The following is an 8,882-nucleotide window of genomic DNA, read 5'->3' as shown; positions in this document are numbered from 1 at the left end:
CTTAGTCGTGGAGCCATCGCTACGGGTTAGCTTGAAGGGGTTAAAGCGGACACAAGGATGCAAGAGAGTTTATACTAGTTCGGCCCCTTCAATGAAGGTAAAAGCCTACGTCTAGTTGTGATGGAATTGATGGGTGTTTCGACGACTAGGGAGCAAATAAGCTTCGCCTATGTCTCGAGTTGTTGTCTCCCCTTAAACCGTCGCCGGGTTGTCCCCTTATATACATGGGGACGCCCATCGGTTTACAGAGTCCCGATACCGGCTCATAGATGCGTCCGGTTCGGTCTCCACTATTCCTAACTTATAACACAAGTTACATACCGACACCGGTTTATAGCTATAGGCCTTAAACCGATTATGGGCCTTTAGCCCTCATCTGCCCTCATGGGCTTTTATCACACTCAACTACTGATGAAGTTAACCCGGCTTGTCCTGGCCGGTTTACGCCCAGTAGTAATATCCCCAACACATAGCGAAGCTGAAGTCCGTCTGAATCATGTTAGCAATTGCCGCATACTATGATTATGAGATATGGCAAATGGACGTCAAAACGGCATTCCTTAACGGCTTTCTTAAGGAAGAATTGTATATGATGTAGCCGGAAGGTTTTGACGATCCTAAGAATGCTAACAAGGTATGCAAGCTCCAGCGCTCCATCTATGGGCTGGTGCAAGCATCTCGGAGTTGGAACATTCGCTTTAATGAAATGATCAAAGCGTTTGGGTTTATGCAGACTTATGGAGAAGCCTGCGTTTACAAGAAAGTGAGTGGGAGCTCTGTAGCATTTCTCATATTATATGTGGATGACATACTTTTGATGGGAAATGATATAGAACTTTTGGACAGTATTAAGGCCTACTTGAATAAGTGTTTTTCAATGAAGGACCTTGGAGAAGCTGCTTACATATTAGGCATCAAGATCTATAGAGATAGATCGAGACGCCTCATAGGTCTTTCACAAAGCACATACCTTGATAAGATATTGAAGAAGTTCAATATGGATCAGTCCAAGAAGGGGTTCTTGCCTGTGTTGCAAGGTGTGAAATTGAGCTCAGCTCAATGTCCGACCATGGCAGAAGATAGAGAAAAGATGAGTGTCGTCCCCTATGCCTCAGCCATAGGGTCTATCATGTATGCCATGCTGTGTACCAGACCTGATGTAAACCTTGCCGTGAGTTTGGTAGGAAGGTACCAAAGTAATCTCGGCATGGAACACTGGACAGCGGTCAAGAACATCCTGAAGTACCTGAAAAGGACTAAGGATATGTTGAGGTGATGAGGAGCTCGTCGTAAAGGGTTACGTCGATGCTAGATTCGACACAGATCTGGATGACTCTAAGTCACAAAACGGATACGTGTATATTTTCAATGGTGGGGCAGTAAGCTGGTGCAGTTGCAAGCAAAGTGTCGTGGCGGGATCTATATGTGAAGCGGAGTACATGGCAGCCTCGGAGGCAGCGCATGAAGCAATCTGGATGAAGGAGTTCATCACCGACCTAGGAGTCATACCCAATGTGTCGGGGCCGATCACTCTCTTCTGTGACAACACTGGAGCTATTGCCCTTGCCAAGGAGCCCAGGTTTCATAAGAAGACTAGGCACATCAAGCGTTGCTTCAACTCCATTCGTGAAAATGTTCAAGATGGAGACATAGATATTTGCAAAGTACATACGGATCTGAATGTCGCAGATCCGTTGACTAAACCTCTTCCGCGAGCAAAACATGATCAACACCAGGACTCTATGGGTGTTCGATTCATCACAATGTAACTAGATTATTGACTCTAGTGCAAGTGGGAGACTGTTGGAAATATGCCCTAGAGGATTATTATTATATTTCCTTGTTCATGATAATTGTCTATTATTCATGCTATAATTGTGTTATCCGGAAATCATAATACATGTGTGAATACATAGACCATAACATGTCCCTAGTGAGCCTCTAGTTAACTAGCTCGTTGATCAACAGATAGTCATGGTTTCCTGACTATGGACATTGGATGTCATTGATGATGGGATCACATCATTAGGAGAATGATGTGATGGACAAGACCCAATCCTAAGCATAGCACAAGATCGTGTAGTTCGTTTGCTAGAGCTTTTCCAATGTCAAGTACCATTTCCTTAGACCATGAGATAATGTAACTCCCGGATGTCGTAGGAGTGCTTTGGGTGTACCAAACGTCACAACGTAACTGGGTGACTATAAAGGTATACTACAGGTATCCCCGAAAGTATCTGTTGGGTTGACACGGATCGAGACTGGGATTTGTCACTCCGTATGATGGAGAGGTATCTCTGGGCCCACTCGGTAATGCATCATCATAATGAGCTCAATGTGACCAAGTGTTTGGTCACGGGATCATGCATTACGGTACGAGTAAAGTGACTTGCCGGTAACGAGATTGAACGAGGTACTGGGATACCGACGATCAAATCTCGAGCAAGTAACGTACCGATTGACAAAGGGATTTGTATACGGGATTACTTGAATCCTCGACATCGTGGTTCATCCGATGAGATCATCGAGGAGCATGTGGGAGCCAACATGGGTATCCAGATCCCGCTGTTGGTTATTGATCGGAGAGTCGTCTCGGTCATGTTTGCGTGTCTCCCGAACCCGTAGGGTCTACACACTTAAGGTTCGGTGACGCTAGGGTTGTAGAGATATTAGTATGCGGTAACCCGAAAGTTGTTCGGAGCCCGGGATGAGATCCCAGACATCACGAGGAGTTCCGGAATGGTCCGGAGGTGAAGAATTGTATATAGGAAGTCCAGTTTCGGCCACCGGGAAAGTTTCGGGGGTCACCGGTATTGTACCGGGACCACCGGAAGGGTCCCGGGGGTCCACCGGGTGGGGCCACCTATCCCGGAGGGCCCCATGGGCTGAAGTGGGAGGGCAACCAGCCCCTGGTGGGCTGGTGTGCCCCCCATGGGCCTTCCCCTGCGCCTAGGGTTGGAAACCCTAGGGGTGGGGGGCGCCCACCTGACTTGGGGGGCAAGTCCCCCCTTGGCCGCCCCCCCCCCCTTGGAGATGGGATCTCCTAGGGCCAGCGCCCCCCCCCCTAGGGGCCCTATATATAGTGGAGGGAGAGGAGGGAAGCCGCACCCAAGTCCCTGGCGCCTCCCTCTCCCCTCGTAACACCTCTCCCTCTCGTTGGAGCTTGGTGAAGCCCTGCCGAGATCACCGCTGCTTCCACCATCATGCCATTGTGCTGCTGGATCTCCATCAATCTCTCCTTCCCCTTGCTGGATCAAGAAGGAGGAGACGTCTTCCCCAACCGTACGTGTGTTGAACGCGGAGGTGCTGTCCGTTCGGCGCTCGGTCATCGGTGATTTGGATCACGACGAGTACGACTCCATCAACCCCGTTCTCTTGAATGCTTCCGCTCGCGATCTACAAGGGTATGTAGATGCACTCCCCTCTCCCTCGTTGCTAGATGACTCCATAGATTGATCTTGGTGATGCGTAGAAAATTTTAAATTTCTGCTACGTTCCCCAACACAAACGCACGGGGACCGGCGCCGCGGTGGGTGGAGGGGCGCGCACGGGTGCAGCGGGTGCAGCCAAACGCAGGGGCGGCGCCACGGTGGGTGGAGGGGCGCGCACGGGCACGGGCACAGGAGCTGGTGCTGGCATGTACACAAGCTCACGCGGGTCCGCGGAGACCTCGCTGACGCCCGCGGCTTCCAGCTCTACGATAGTACTCGGCGACCAGCCCGTCAATGCTACGGGGATGGTCGCTGGCGCAGGCGCAGGGATGGGAGCTGGGCTGGGAGCGGGGGCAGAAACCGCCGTGGCCAGATCGTTCTGGGCCATGTCCATGAGGCCCCATTCCTCCTTATTTTCTATCTCCTTCGGCTCGGAGTCGACTTCACCAAACTTGAAGACTAGTGGCAGATGATCATTCTGCGCCATGGCGGTGGAGGTCTGCGGGGGGAGGGGAATGGGAGGCGAATAGTAAGGCCGCCTATATTAAACAGCGACTCGGGCGTCATTAATGGAGAGGAAGGCGGGCAACCATGGAAGTCAAAGGGCTCGCTTCCCAGTGAGCCTGCGCAGCGTACAGCCCGCACGCTTCCCGGTGAGCCTGCGCATTGGAGGACAACTTGCACGCCTCTTGGTTAGCCTGCGCACCGGACTACACTAGCACAACTCCCGTTCAGTCAAGGTTAAGCAGTTGTCCGCACGGCACCTCCTACAACCATTAAAACCAAGACAAGTAGCGTCATGTGAATGGTTAACAGAACGCACACGGTTTGAATTATACAAACGTTTGAGATATTAAAGTGGCAGCTATTTTTCAAAATGCCTTTGTTGGCTGTCATTATTCGAGTGCGCCTTCTCTCAAAATGGACACAAAAATACCACATCATGTCGGGTGCCATTCCATGATAGCATGCCAATTTTCATGAATTTCAGACGACTTTTGGATTTACTAGAATTTAAAAACCACGCATCTCAATGTTTTGTCGGCAATCAACGGTGTCCTGGTGTTTGAAATTCATTCTCATTTCTTGCATGGGACCAAAGCATGCACCCAAGGACACAGATTTGATTTTTCAACCAATTTATATGCACTGGAGCATGTGCATGTAGTTCAAATTTGAATCATGCACATAAATGCATCAAAAACTTAGTTAATGCATAAAAATGTCCATAAAACCCCAAAAAATCACGAAAATTGACACAACACTCCTGTTGTTCTATGTTGACAAGAGAAAAAAAATTGGAAACAATAAGAGGCAGTGGATATCGTTTCATCCCCAAAGGTGGGACGTTCCCTACCGAAACCATAATGCTTGTTGTGAGAAACTCTTGTTTGTGAGAAGCATATACCCAAACCTGCCCCAAATGGGACAAAAAAATTACCACCGCATGTTGATGCCGCTCCATGAAAGCGTGTCAAGTTTCATGAATTTCAGACAAGTTTTGGATTTACTAGAATTTTAAAACGAGGCATCTTAATGTTTTGTCGGCAATCAACGGTGCCCTGGTGTTTGAAATTCATTCCCATTTCTTGCATGGGACCTAAGCATGCACCCAAGGACACATATTTGATTTTTCAACCAATTTATATGCACTGGAGTATGTGCATGTAGTTCAAATTTGAATTATGTACATAAATGCATTGAAAACTCAATTAATGCATAAAAATGTCCAAACGAACCCCGAAAAATCCCAAAAATTGACACAACACTCATGTTGTTCTATGTTGACACGAGAATTTTTTTGAAAGCAAAAAGAGGCAATGGATATCATTTCGTCCCCAAAGGTGGGACGTTCCCTACCGAAACCATCATGCTTGTTGTGAGAAGCTCTGATTTGTGAGAAGCATATACCCGAACCTGCCCCAAATGGGACAAATTTTTTAACATGGCATGTTGATGCCGCTCCATGATAGCATGCCAAGTTTCATGAATTTTAGCCGAGTTTTGGATTTACTAGAATTTAAAAACCAGGCATCTCAACGTTTTGCCAGCAATCAACAGTGCCCTGGTGTTTGAATTTCATTCCCATCTCTTGCATGGGACCTAGAAATTCACCCAAGGACACAGATTAAATTTTTCAACCAACCTTAGTGCATTGGAGCATGTGCATGTAGTTCAAATTTGAATTATGCACATAAATGCATTGAAAACTCAGTTAATGCATAAAAATGTCCAAACGAACCCCAAAAAATCCCAAAAATTGACACAACACTCCTATTGTTCTATGTTGACATGAGAAAAATTTTGAAAGCAATAAGAGGCAATGGATATCATTTTGTCCCCAAAGGTGGGGCGTTCCCTACCGAAACCATCATGCTTGTTGTGAGAAGCTCTGGTTTGTGAGAAGTATATACCCGAACCTGCCCCAAATGGGTCAATTTTTTTAGCACGGCATTTTGATGCCGCTCCATGATAGCATGCCAAATTTCATGAATTTCATACGAGTTTTGGATTTACTAGAATTTAAAAACCAGGCATCTCAATGTTTTGCCGGCAATCAACAGTGCCCTAGTGTTTGAATTTCATTCCCATCTCTTGCATGGGACCTAGAAATTCACCCAAGGACACAGATTAGATTTTTCAACCAACCTTGGTGCATTGGAGCATGTGCATGTAGTTCAAATTTGAATTATGCACATAAATGCATTGAAAACTTAGTTAATGCATAAAAATATCCAAACGCACCCCGAAAAATCCCAAAAATTGACACAACACTCCTGTTGTTCTATGTTGACACGAGAAATTTTTTGAAAGCAATAAGAGGCAATGGATATCGTTTCGTCCCCAAAGGTGGGATGTTCCCTACCGAAACCATCATGCCTGTTGTGAGAAGCTCTGGTTTGTGAGAAGGATATACCCGAACCTGCCCCAAATGGGTCAATTTTTTTAACACGGCATTTTGATGCCACTCCATGATAGCATGCCAAGTTTCATGAATTTCATACGAGTTTTGGATTTACTAGAATTTAAAAACTAGGCATCTCAATGTTTTGCCGGCAATCAATAGTGTCGTGGTGTTTGAATTTCATTCCCATCTCTTGCGTGGGACCTAGAAATTCATCCAAGGACACACATGTGATTTTTCAACCATGCATTGGAGCATGTGCTTGTAGTTCAAATTTGAATTATGCACATAAAATGCCTAGAAAACCCGGTTAATGTATAAAAAGGCCAAACAAACCCCGAAAAATTCCAAGATTGAACACAACACTCCCGTTGTTCTATGTTGACACTAGAAAATTTTTGAAAGCAAATAAGAGGCAACGGATATCGTCCCGTCACCAAAGGTGGTACGTTCCCTATCGAAACCATCATGCTTGTTGTGAGAAGCTCTGGTTTGTGAGAAGCTTATACCCGAACCTACCCCAAATGGGACAAAATCTTCACCACGGCATGTTGATGCCGCTCCATGATAGCATGCCAAGTTTCATGAATTTCAGACGAGTTTTGGATTTACTAGAATTTAAAAACCAGGCATCTCAATGTTTTGCCGACAATCAACAGTGCCATGGTGTTTGAATTTCATTCCCATCTCTTGCATGGGACCTATAAATTCACCCAAGGACACACATGTGATTTTTCAACCAACTTTGGTGCATTTGGAGCATGTGCTTGTAGTTTAAATTTGAATTATGCACATAAAATGCCTAGAAAACCCAGTTAATGTATAAAAAGGCCAAAGAACCCCGAAAAATTAATTCCCATTTCTTCCATGGGACCGAAGGACACAGATTTGATTTTTCAACCAATTTGTATGCACCGGAGCATGTGCATGTAGTTTAATTTTGAATTGTGTACCTGAAATGGCTAGAAAACCAGTTTAATGTATGAAATGTCCAAACGAATCCTGAATAATTCCAATTCTTTTACGACACACATACAGTTGCATGTTCACTGCAGATAAAAGGTCTAGCAATTCAAACACCGTCCATTGCCGCCGTGACCCCATTTTGTAATTCAAATCAAGTAGATACCACACAATTTATTCTCGCCAACTGTGTGAGATGTAGTACAAAATATCTTGGAGCATTGTCGGTGTATAGTACGCCTATGGCTTACGTGAGAAGGTGCATCGGCTACAGTCCACAGCCGACGTGTCAAGCACACTAGCTCGTCCCCCAAAACTCCCGCCTCTGCATCCCTCGCAATCTCGAAAATATATACCGCTGGAAGGTTTTAATGTTTGATAGCACACGATTAGTATGTGCGGACCGTGTGCGATGTCTTTTACTCCCGCTCTGCTTTAGTTCATTGATTCAAATTTTCAGTAGCCCCGACATTTTACTCCCGCCTCTGCATCCCTCGCAATCTCAAAAATATTTGCTCGCCCTTGATCCAAATTTTTAGTAGCCCCTCCTTGTTTCTCCCGCCTAGTAAAATTTTCAGTTGCCGCAGTATTTCCTCAAACACAACCTCCGCTCACACAGACACACACAACCCTCGAAACCATTGGTAGGTCACCGCCATCACCGGTGCCTCCATCCTCAACCTATGCCTGTGTGCCGGGGAGCTCAAGTAGCTAATGGCCAGAAAGAGGTTTATCGCGGCCTTTTCACCCAACACCGGCGAGGTGGCCGTCGAGGTGTCCCCGTCGTCCTCCGCGGGGCCGATCCGCCATCACCGGTCCCCCGATCCGCCTGCCGCCGCGCCCCTACGCCGGTTCGAGGACTTCCCCGTCCTCCCCCGGACCCGGCAGCCGACAAAGTCCTACTTCGGGGTCTGGTAGCGGCGGTGGGGGACGTGGGTCACCGAGATTATAGATCGAGAGACCCACACCCACTGGTGGCTCGGTAGCTTCCACACGGTCGAGCTCGGGGCCATGGAGTACGACCGCTGGTAGGTACGCTACCATGGCGCGGCGGCTAGGCTCAATTTCCCCTTCGGCACACGTCCGGTCCACCTCGTTTCGCCAGAGACAGGGTGGTGAGCTCGGCTATGGCACGGGAGGACCGCGAGGCGTGGGAGCGTCTTGAGGCCGAGGCCGCCGACAAGGCCCACATGCAAGAGCTCTGTCGGCAGCACCCGGAGCTCGTGGAGGCAGAGCGGGCGATCTTTGTCGGCGCGGAGGGCAACGAGGTCGAAGGCGGCGGCGACAGCGGCGCGAAGGGCGTCAAGGTGGGCCCCGAGGACGAGGAGATCGACGTCGACGAGTGGAGGAGTGCCTTCTCCAACGACCCCGACAATGGTACTAGCCTAGACCCGGCTCGCGGCACACCGTACGTGACGAGGAAGGAGTGGCTCGACCTCTACTTCGACCGAAAGTAGTTTAGCTTAGTTTAAATTTATGTTTTATGTTCGGTTATGCAAAACTATCTATGTTTATGTTTGAATGCATGCTACTTTCGGTTGAACCTACTTTGAACTTGATCAAATTGAAGTTTACAACCTTAA

The sequence above is a fragment of the Triticum dicoccoides genome, chromosome 2A (genome assembly GCF_002162155.2).
Source record: "Triticum dicoccoides isolate Atlit2015 ecotype Zavitan chromosome 2A, WEW_v2.0, whole genome shotgun sequence".
NCBI lineage: Eukaryota > Viridiplantae > Streptophyta > Magnoliopsida > Poales > Poaceae > Triticum > Triticum dicoccoides.
This window is presented reverse-complemented; position numbering follows the sequence as displayed.